We start from the raw sequence: 12,594 nt of genomic DNA on the forward strand, positions 1-12,594 counted from the left end.
TGCACTGTGCACACGGTATATGAGGGATGGAAAGTAACTTTAACTGGTTCTTGCATGATAATATGTAGGAGCATCAATGTAAGAAATACCCGTTTCGTTTAATGGCTATGTGTGTGTGTGTGTGTGTGTGTGTGTGTGTGTGTGTGTGTGTGTGTGTGTGTGTGTGTGTGTGTGTGTGTGTGTGTGTGCAGCGGTTTGGACCGTGAGACCATCCGCAGAGTAGTCTGTGTTTCTTTTTGAGAGGGTCGGTCTGCCTGAAAAACGCGTTTTGGAACGAAACGGTTACGTTTTGCGCGTTTGTGACGCCCTCTACGGGTGGAATTGGAAATGCTTCTGGGGATTCGTTGAGTAAGCCACCCGCAACCTGTGGCAGAAATTCAGTGTTGACTCGACGTTTTGTTTGTGATTTATGGCTATTGTTTGCAAAACGGGCCCCTCCCGCTAACTTTGGAAGCCCGTTACGAACGAACGGTATGGACTATCAAAATATCCCTTGACTATGTTCATTGCATGGGTTCAGAGATCATGTGTACCCATTTTCGTGACATTTGAAGAAAATATGTAGGAAAAGGAGCAAAAAGTGTGTTTTGGAGAAAATTCAAAATGGCGGAAAATCTATCCTGACGCAAATGGGCGGGGCCTATATGGGGAGATGCGTATTGACCCAAGGAATCCAGGGAAAAAAGAATTTTAATTTTTCGACCTACGGTTCAAGAGTTACAAGGCAAGTAGGCCGTTATAGCGCCACCATGAGGCAGAGTGGAAATGCTTTTGGGGATTCGTTGAGTATGCCACCCGCGACCCTTGGTTAAAATTCAGTGTTGACTCGACAATTTGTTTGTGCTTTACGGCTATTGTTTGCGGTCCCATCCTGCTAATAACTTTGGAAGCCCGTTACGAACGAACGGTACAGACTATCGACATATCCCTTGAGTATATTCATTGCATGGGTTCATAGATCATGTATACCGCTTTTTGCGACATTTGAAGAAAATATGTAGGAAAAGGAGCAAAAAGTGTGTTTTGGAGAAAATTCAAGATGGCGGAAAATCTAGCCTGGCGCAAATGGGCGTGGCCTATATCGGGAGATGCGTCTCGACCCACGGAATCCAGGGAAAAAATAATTTTAATTTTCCGACCTACGGTTCAAGAGTTACAGGCCGAAACGTAAAGTGGACTGTTATAGCACCACCATGAGGCCAACTGACAAAGTTATTTTTTATTTAATCCTTGATATCATTATAAATCTCCTCTCCGAGTTTTGTAACTGTAGCCCCTATGGTTTGCGAGAAAAAAAATATTGAATGTGAGTTTTTGCGATTCCCATTATAAGTCAATGGGAAAAATTAATTCACTAATAAATTAATATCAATTAAACGATTTGTGAAAGTGAAAAAAGGGCTTCACAGTTGTGTCAGGTGTGTTCATATGCTAATGGTGATGCGATTTCAGATCAATTGCTCCAGCCACTGAGGAGAAACGCTGTGACAGACAGACAGACAGACACTCAGACACTCAGACAGACATTCGCTAAATTATATGTTAGATAGTGATTGTGACCGTGGTGTTACCTGTCAAACGGTGACCATTACACACGGCTATGCACTCCATAGTAATCACATCAATACAGATAGTTATTGGAATCAGGTGTGTCCAAATAATTAATTAATTGATACATAGCCCATATGGGAATCATGCATTTCATATAAGAATGTGAAGCATTTGCATGGCTCTTATCTAACAGTTATGCCCTATGCAAGTGCAATGCATATTTTAACTGGGGACCCCCCACCCTGACAAGCACTAAGAGTTGAGGCATTACATTTTGTATAACACTAGAAATTCCATTCCTAGGACTTCACGCCCTCCGGGCGCTCAGGCAGGACTGCTCTATATTTGATCATTGATGCTTGTCTTGTAGCGGGGACTCTGCTGCCGTGCTCTGCACTCACTTGTGGAGGCAGCAGCAGCAGCTGCACATGCAAACACAGTGGTGTCAAATTTCACTCTCTCTCTCTCTCGCTTGCCCGCCCCCCCTCCCCTGTTGCCTCCTCTCTCTCGTGCTTAGCGAATGAGCGGACGGCATAGGGTTAGGGGCTGTATTCCTTACGTCCTAGACAACGACTACCTATGAGTTGAAGTCGATGTAAAGGGGGCGTTAATGGGCTTGGAAGTGGGATGCGGCAATAGGAGGAATGTATATATAAGATGGTTCTTTTGTGAACATAGCAGATCTACATGCTCACATTGCAAGGTGTTGTAGATCAGCTATTTTCACAATTTCTGCCTCTAATATTTGACAATTGGTGCGGTGATTCGATCAGAGAAGACATGCGCTTGTTAATTTAAATGCATTCCTGCAGCTGTGTGCATAAATGTGCGCAGTGTCCCTCACACAAGAGATGCACAGAGAGAGAGAGAGAGAGGGGGAGGGGGAGAGAGAGAGAGAGAGAGAGAGAGAGAGAGAGAGAGAGAGAGAGAGAGAGAGAGAGAGAGAGACATGCAAACATGGACAGTCTGATAGCATAGGTGAAATGGCTCTTCAACTGCGGCGAATTGGCCAGACAGGGTGGGTGAAAACACTCTCCTCCACTGCGAAAGTGCCTGGCGAAAGGACCAAATGCGTTAAGGCGAATAAGTTATAGCCGAATATGCCTGACACCGTTACAAGTACTTATGAAAAAAAAAAAAAAACTTTGGTAAAGTACTCATTCATATATTTACTAAAAAGTAAAAAGTACAGGCTCTGAAATGTACTTTTAGAGTAAAAGTAAAAAGTTTCATGGGATGTTTCTGTGCAAAGCCAATTGTAACCTCACCTCATCATTTGAAGGCTATTAAACTTAAAAGATCCCCGAACACAAATCTTATAACTGCCCAGACAGGATTGGTTTCAAAACATGTGATGTGACTAATCATGCAAAATAGATCCACCACTACTAATACAGAAGTGTTTTCAACCTTTTTAGAATGATTAACACCTCAGAAAATAGTTACCTCTCCAGGTAACACCATCATGACTGATGTTAAAATACAGTAGCGTACCTTCTCCATCCAATTCAGCTGTATCTGCACAGTTAACACAAATAGTTAAGAAGACAAATGCATTCCTAATAAGAATATCTAATTTTCACAGTTGTGTACAAAATGGTAGCACTATAAAACTGCCACTGTAACTCGTCTGAAATTCTGACACCCACAGACAAACAGACAGACAGACAGACAGACAGACAGACAGACAGACAGACAGACAGACAGACAAGGAAGCTAGGTCATCTTCGTCATCGATGTACTGCAGTAGAAGAGTGTGTCTGTCTGTGAAAAGCTCATCTCAGTCACTGCTGGGTCGATCAACGTGACAACACACACACACACACACACACACACACACACACACACACACTCCCCCAGTAGGCCAAGGAAGAACCTTTGCCCAAAATTGCTTTGCGCCGGGCTAAAGACGGGGCCCAAACAGTTCATAGGCTATTAGTGTATACACAAAGACAGAACAGCACAGTAACTGTAAAGCAATGGTGGATTTCACAGAAAAAGTCACTATTTTGTAACATTCATACATCTACAGCTTCCCAAGCTTTTCTGGACCAGTCAATTGTGTTTCGGCTTGGATCATAGAACCAAGTATAATTTAAGTTCCTATTTATCTGTATCACAGTGTTAACACAGTTTTCAAGGTTTTAAAGAAGAAGGATTTTATATAGCTTTTTAATATTCATGTTATAATAGCATTCAGAAATCTTAACGTTTTGTCACTGATTGGGGGGAGAGCTTGCGATTTGAAGATGGTGTACAAATAAAGTCAAAAATCAGATTCAGCCTCTGAGAAAGGAAATGATCAGCCCCTTCATTTCCTGCCCTTTCTTCTTTAGAAAGCCACACTACACGCACATGGGGGCCACACGTCAGTCTGACATCTGATTACTCTAACTATGTGGCTATGCATGCCTATACACCACAGGAAGTGCATTTCTCTCCTCTGCAGCTACTGTGGTTTCTGATCTCCCAGCTTGAGAACAGCATCCCCCACACACAGAGCACGCAATTACCTGTAAGTGTAAATCAGGTATAACTCTATCTCTAATCCCTAAACCAAACATTTATGTCTAGACCTAACCCCAAACTGAACCTTTTTCTTATGAAACCTAGATTAAAAATAAATAAATAAATAAATACATAAAAAATAACCATAAGAGTAAAAAGAAAATTATGAAGTTCTACTATACTTTTTTTGACGTTTGGTTCTCACAAGTATAGTAATACAATACAAGCAGACAAAACACCTTACTTCAATCGCTGCACTGGATGGAAAGACCCGAGCAGCGGCTCTTGCTGGAGGACTGTTCAAACCCAACTGCACTGTTGCTGATCAGAAGGCCCTGCAGTGGGTAGTGACAGCTACTGAATGCACAATCGGCACCAAGCTACAAATTGCCACAAAACCTGTGACCTCCAGTCATTTGGGGGATAACCAACAAATTAAAGTGTAGGTCTGATGATGATGTACTGAGCATGTTCAAATCCTATATAGGCCTTCTCAAAGCATACATGTAAAAACAGATAATTTAACGTTGCTCACAAGGTTTAGGTGCCCACAACATTGATCTGGTTCAACTGGAACCACAAAGACCAAGATTTGATTTAGTCAGTGATGCGTCGTTCTGTTATCCTAAGAGTCCAGTTATGAGACGTTAGATAGGGCAACAGTTCAGCTTAAAACTCAGCATGTTTAATGATTACACAGGAGTATTTCCCATAGCATGAATATATGAACAGCAAATGCATGAAAGTACCACAAAATACAAGCCTGATATTTTGCGACGTGAGTCGACCCACAGCAGGAAACTAGGCTAGGGATTTAACTTATTATATTGTCACTGTCTGGCCAAAACCTCTTATCTCCATTTTTGAGGTTTTTGATTTTTTTTGGCATAAATCAGGGCTGTTGAACAATCTGAGTGTTTGTTAAAATAATATTGAACCAATGAAAAGTAGTAAAAAAGCCCTTAGGTCAAAACCTCCAAACCCCACTTGAGCTCATTTTCCTGAAAATTAACATTATGGAGTTAGGAGGGTTTTGCCAGACAGCATATATATACCAGTAAGACTCCCTAATCGGGAGATAAGCGACCGTCAGGTCACATGTATACACAAAGAGGGCTGTAACTGCCATTGCTTCCTAGTTGTGTGGGCAATGTATAGTTTTGCGTGATTTTAGGGCAAAAATTGTAGGAGCAGTGTCCACAAATGTGTTTTGCAAGAATGGGCCTCATGGTGGCGCTAGAAGAGGGCCATGTGACAAATGAGGGGTGGGGTGTCTGCGTTGCCTTGGCGGACAAATAGGTACCGGCCCCGGCTCTCCCGGACGCTCCTAGCCCGAGTTACGGCATTTTATGTGAGCTGCAGTGGAGGGGGTCCTCCACTGGGGGCGTCACCACTTTTGCATCCGTTCTGGAGCACCAGGAGTGGGTGGTCCCCGGGAATTCCCAGTGAGCAGCCCCGTTGGGGTGGTCATTTGGTCATTTTTGCACATTTGGTCATTTTTTACACTTGGGGGTCCCCCAGGGAGCTGGGGGTCCCTGGAGCTCCGGGGGTCCTTGGAGGTTGTAGTTTGGCAGGTAAGGAGTGTGTGTGCAAAATGTGGCATGGATGGGGGCAACGGTTGTGGAGATATGAGCAGGGCAAAAGTGTGACATGTGACGTGTGACACCTGGGGGTCCCCCAGGGACCTGGGGGTCCCTGGAGCTGCGGGGGTCCTTGGAGGTTGTAGTTTGGCAGGTAAGGAGTGTGTGTGCAAAATTTGGCATGGATGGGGGCAACGGTTGTGGAGATATGAGCAGGGCAAAAGTGTGACTGACTCACAGACAGACGGACAGCCGGTGGAGGTTTTGGTAGTAAATGCGACCTGACGGTCGCAATAACTATATGGATTTAACCTGCACATGCATATATACCACAATGTTTCGTTGCCTGTATTTGAGGCGGATGCATTCACACCAACAGTGAACCGTATACTGTAGCGAATCGAAACATTTTGGGGGGATTTGCATTAGTTTCTTTGATTCGCAAAAGAATATGGATGCGTCTTCATACATGCCCAAACGTTGCGCATTTTCCGACAATAGGATTTGTTTTAATCGCAATAAAAGGTGCCTGTACCGGTATGTGAATGTCACCTTAGTCTCATGATCAGGAAGACTAGAACCAGTAAGACTCCCTAATCGGGAGATAAGCGACCGTAGGTCACTTATCTCCACAAATAGGGCAAACATTTTTTATTCCATAAACTTCCTGATCCATGTTGATGACATGAGTGTAGACATACTGTGTAGTGATTTTCGGGGCAAAACTGTAGGAGCAGTGGCCAAAAATGTGTTTTAAAAATCGGCCTGTAGGTGGCGCTAGAAGAGGGCCATGTGAGAAATGAGGGGTGGGCTGTCCGCGTTGCCTTGGCGGACGAATAGGTACTGGCCCCGGCTCTCCCGGACGCTCCTAGCCTGAGTTACGGCATTTTATGTGAGCTGCAGTGGCAGGGGGTCCTCCACTGGGGGCGCCACCACTTTTGCATCCGTTCTGGAGCACCAGGAGTGGGTGGTCCCCAGGAATTCCCCGTGAGCAGCTCCGTTGGGGTGGTCATTTGGTCATTTTTGCACATTTGGTATTTTTTTTACACCTGGGGGTCCCCCAGGGACCTGGGGGTCCCTGGAACTCCGGGGGTCCTTGGAGGTTGTAGTTTGGCAGGCAAGGAGTTTGTGTGGAAATTTTGGCATGGATCGGGCCAACGGTGGCCGAGATATGAGCAGGCCAAAAGTGTGACGTGTGAGGTGTGACGGACTGACGTGTGACGTGTGACGGACTGACGCACGGACACCTCGAGCAGCTTTCTGTAGTAAGATGCGACCTACGGTCGCAACAAATAACCAGCCAGTGGAACAGTTTCAAATACCTCCCCCGATGGTTAGTGATAACCACTTACTGAAACCATTGACCACCTGCCGCTAACTATCAAAAATAGCGGGGAAAGAAATAGACGAGTGTGCGGATCAGCTTTACTTGTTTAGGGCACTGTGGTCCTCACAGATGTGAGAGATCTATTTCACATGCTATATATACCATTACGGTGTGAAGACTAGCCAACGAATCATGGCACAACACTGAGGAACTGAACAGAAGCAACGTCAACTTAATTAAGTGGAACGGAAAGTTGATGGAGGTTTGCTGACTCACTCTCACGTTTCGTTTTGTGAACAGTGTTGGGCAAGTTAAGGTCAAGTAAGGCAGTGTTTTGTTTCATATAAGTGATGCATCATTCATGATTGGCGTCGTCTGTGGTGACAAATCGACTTTGTCGCAAATCAAAGATTGAGTCGCTTTGCCATTATTAATTCAATATTAAATTCATTGACATTCAAATCATGTGTGCATGTAGAGTACTCATAACACAGACAACACTTTGAATTACTTTACTTATTCCTTGGTATCAAAACTAATTGCTTACATTAAGAATGTGACACCGAGTTACTTGGATTAGTAACTGTAATATAACAAGTAAGGGCGAGTCGCGCAGGATGGAATTCATTATTAATATATATCGGACTAGTTATAGCCGCTCATAAGAGGCGTTGCGAGCTTGTAGATATGTCAAACTAAATGTAATGCTGTTTGTCAGGGTGGACAATAGACCTAGACTAAAAGGCAAAGCTTCTTGACACCCCCCACCAACCCAAAATAAAAATAAAAAATAGAAAGAAATAAAGAAAAAGAAAAGGTACAGGTATTAATCAATAAGATAAGGAAGGTGTACCATTTTTCATTTTGTGGCTTTGAAAAATGACTGTCCAAGAGTAGAGCTGAACGTGTGTGAATTGCTGCTTATAGGTTTAGGGCAGCCACTTTCCTTGACAAACAGTGCCACCTTGACGTAGGCTAACAACTAAGTCAGGTGGGAACCTTGATGTAAAATTTGGACTTGCTCAGTTATTCAAATATTTCACGCCTCACAAGTCATGAGAAACCAACCAGGGCCCAGTATGCAAATATAGGGTGGGCTTTAGGTCCTGAGAAACCAACCAGGGCCCAGTATGTAGGGCGGCGTATCACGTTTGCGCTACTCTGATTGGTTGTAGGTTTTAGTCTTTTTGTAACCGCCCCTTTGCTACTCTGATTGGTTGTACGTTTTAATCTTTTTGTAACCGCCCCTTGGAAAAATAAATAACACTGAGAAGAACCAGACTAATATGATGCAGTGATATTGTCTGGCTATGCTAGGCTAAGATATCCCTAGTGCCCACCTGACCTGTTACCAAGCAGAAGCACTCATATCAGATATTGGCATAGCTATTATTCCCACCGCTGTCTGCTCTGCGCAGCACCAGCACCTTACTGTGCTCAGTCTGCACCGAGGCGTTGGCGTACTCGTCTGACACCGCAGACACCGTGTCATCCATGTTCCCTGGTGTCTCGTCCTGTTGTGCCCCTCGTGGCAGCTCATGGAACTGCAGCATGACCACATCAGAGTGGGTCTTTGGGGTGCTTTGGCCGGCCATCGATTTGGGAGGCAGGTTGACATAGCAGTCCTGATCTTTAGAACGCGGCTATAGGGAGGAAAACATAACCATAACAATAACATGATATTTGTCTTCACCAGGCCGAAAGGCTTGGCTGAGAGTCTCAGCCTGAGACTATTTTGCACAGATGTTCAAAACTGAGTGGCTCGTTTTGAACAAAATTACGCAAATAATGAACATAGCGTCCAAAAATCAGTCAATCATGCAAATCGGTACACATTATCTCTATAGTCAAGTGATCAAGACTGATCCGTCTGCTTATTCGTATTCCATCCTGATGTGGACAACACAAATCTTATGGGGGTCCCTGGTACAAAAAACATTTCATATAGGGGTCCAAAAACATATTCATTTCGGGGTCCTTGACATTAAAAGACTATGAAAACTTTAACTCACAATGCAGGTAAATGTTGTGAAAATATCTGATCTACAAGCTCACAACGCCTCACAACGCTAAGTGCTGTGAGCTTGTAGATCAGCCATTAAAAATATTGATTTAACCCAGCATTATTTTATGTTTTAACTATTAAAAAATACAAAAACAACCACCATCTTATAATGAACACCTTGCTCAAAAGGAGCGTTATTTGAACGCATGTATGAGTCATGACTACAGTAACTGCACACATAATGTGAACATTACGTGATTTAATTATTTTCGTGTTGCATTGTGTCTGCGTCCAGAATCAATGGGGGTGTATTTACTATAATCAAATTATTGTCTTAGGAATGAAACAAAAACTAAAAGATATTATTGAACTCAAGTAATCTATAGAAAAAAAAGTCTGTTTGGGGTGAACTATTCTTTTAACCCATAAAAAAAACCATAATTTATATTGTGGCTATTCAAAAATAGCAGCTTGTAGTCATAGGTCTGCTATTTTTGAAAAATCTTGAGCATTTGTGCAAATCCTTGAATATATACTGTATATTCTTATAAAGTGAACATGTTTAACACAAATCATTGCTTCTGGGAGGTTCCTGGCCTGAAACAAAATATTTTGAGATTGGTGGTCGGCGGGCAAATACATATAATTCTGGGGGCTATTGACATGAAAAGGCTTGAGCACCACTGATATAGAAATATACAGTACATTCTTCAGAAAACTGTTAGGATTTTTTTAAGACATTTGTAGAATCAACCTCAGGTCTACAAAGAAAAAATATTGCAGGCTACCTGTTTGCGTCTTTTGTCATCTATCCTAAGTGCAGAATATGGTTCAGCCCCTGTAAGTAAATAAAGTAGAGACACAGAAATAGAGAGCTAATCAGACAATGCAGACACACATGCTTAGCCCTTTGGGGATAAAAGGAAAATAAATCTCACTGTCTCCACCGTGTGAAATGTACTCACTTGTTTGTATGTTTATTTTTCCATAAGCAGGGTTGTCTTCCATGCCCATTTGTCCTTGACTTAAATTGTTAGGAGACACATATATTAAGTTCATGCGGGCAAGAAACGACTAAATTCTTTCCATTTTATTTTCATCAACGAATGACCATAGGCCATACCGTACATTAGCCTCGTACCCGCCCCTCTTCGATGAACGGAAGTTGGTCGTTTACTAGGCTAACCGTACATACCTTCTGCTGCAACTTGGGGGAAACATCTGACCCTTTTCTGTTTAAAAAATAGTTACCATCAAATGCATATAGTCTATATCTGTTTGTATGCATGGTTTTGAAAAGCTTTATGTCAGCATCCTTTTTCTATACAACATACATGGGCAACTGGTGGCCCGGGGGCCACATGTGGGCTGCAGGTTAATATTGGAATACTGATAGGGAAACAGAATTCCTATTTGAAAATGTCAATAGCCAATCTACAGTACAAGCTCAAACGCATCACAGACTGCAACGTGTTTTGAGCTTGTAGATCGTCTATTTTAGCTATTTTTGACTGTATATGCAATGTGGCCCTCTGGCCCACGCCTGCCATGCAACAACAAAGAATATTACCTGAGCATCCTTTTGCTAGACAAGTTAGACAACACCGACAGCTCAGTGCGAGGACAAACATGACACTGACAACCATCAGTAGTGTCCACAGCTCAAATGTCCCACAGAAAACTGCCAACACTAGAGCAAACAAACAACAATTAACTAGTAATACTTCACCATCCATTTCTACCCTGACTACAACACAACAGATCAAGGAACCATGATATTTAATTAGTGGCTGACATTTAGAGAATCTTTATAACCTGTAGTGCCGCCTTCATTTCTAGATCAGTGGTTCTCAAACATGTTTATGTCAAAGACATATATTTTTATGTCAAAGACATATATTTTTATGTCAAAGACATCATGCATTTGGCTGTGGACGAGTCTTAAGAAAAAAAGTGTGCCAGGGGCCCAAATAAGAGAAGATTTGTCAACATTTTCATAATTGTTCTATATCATTAGGAAATAGCCTACGTCTACATGCTCACAATGTGTTGCATAGCAATGCATTGTGAGCCCTATTTTATTTAGCTGAAAAAATAACTGTACCCTAGAACCGCCACGTGGACCCATCTTGAGAACCAGTGATCTAGAATGACATAGTATACGTGTTTTAATGAAATAACTCACCCGTTGTTTCATTAATACAAGCCATGGTGATGGGTTTGAAACTAAAACAGAGATCTGTATTAATTCTCTCTCCTCCTCTGTCCTCATTTCACCCTTAAAACACCTTCTAAGCCGCGGCAGAACCCCCTGAACCCCGGTACTGCCGTGCAATCAGCGTTTTATTTATAAACATATTTTAAAAAACAAACACACCAAATGATAAACAACGCGCGCGGGTCGTTCAGTGCAAGCCAGCAGGACGTGCACACACTACGTGTTTGGGCGGCCACTTACTTAGAAGCTGCTGCTGGCTGTATTTCTGCCGTTCATTTGCATGGAGCGAGATGGGGTAATCCGCGAGAAAAAACAGCGTTCGAAAGTACATTACGTCCTCGTCGCACGCACATCGATCTAATTCCATGTATTCCACTCATTCCGAAGCCTCCATTTCGCCTGTCGTCTGGTCGAAAAACACGAGGGGATGGGCTAAACCAGGCTGCAGCACACACAGTGAAGGGGAACGTAATGGCCGCTCGTGGAGCCAGTGGCAGAGCCAGCCGATGACGTCATCACGTTTCTGACGTGATCCGATTGCACAACATCTCTTAAAGAGACAGAGCACGACCTGCGACTGTATTTTTCAAAAAATTATGATTAATTTCATAAATTACGGCGAAGTACGGGAATAGACGATTGGCTGAGGGGACCCAGTAGGAAGTCCGAGGGAGTGCGGCCAGGCTTAGAAGGTGTTAAGCTAGAGGGCGTGGTCTGTTGTAATGAGCTGTGTTCCTAACGCAGTAAACGCATGCATGTTGCTGTTTTACCAGAGAAATGCCTATTGTGTTGGAGTTCATGACATATAGGAAGTTTGCTTTTTGCACAAAACCACACAAACCCTGACAGGATGCAACTCCCTTATACACAGAATGACATCAAGACAACAAGTACTAGTCCTATATGGCACACTGACTATCAAGAAAATAAAAACATGGCACTTCATGTCAAAAAGGTTTGCTGACCCCTGTCTATTTATTGTCAATATAATCTCCTCAGGTATGTCATGCTTTACAAAGGGCCCTGTAACCAGAGCCTGTGATTAATTGAATAGCATTATGGATATCATTCAATCAATTCACAATGATCTAAGCAAGAATGAATAAGAAATAAATTAAGAATACGACTAGGGGCAAATATCGTTTCGAGCAGCTTGTACAAGATAAGCACAGAAGCATACAACAATAATACCAACAATGTTGGTGTCTGTGGAGTGTTTGCATGTTGGTGAAACATGCAAACACTCCGCAGACAAGCACTCACTGATCAGTTTTTATATGCAGATAAAGAAAATCTATGTGGTTGATGCATTAGTATCCGATGTTCTACATCTCAGATTTGATTCCAAACATCAACCACATAATGAAGCTGCAACCGGGTGCATCCCCCCATTCAGACATCCCCC

The sequence above is a fragment of the Nannobrachium achirus genome (genome assembly GCF_963921795.1).
Source record: "Nannobrachium achirus genome assembly, chromosome: 15".
NCBI lineage: Eukaryota > Metazoa > Chordata > Actinopteri > Myctophiformes > Myctophidae > Nannobrachium > Nannobrachium achirus.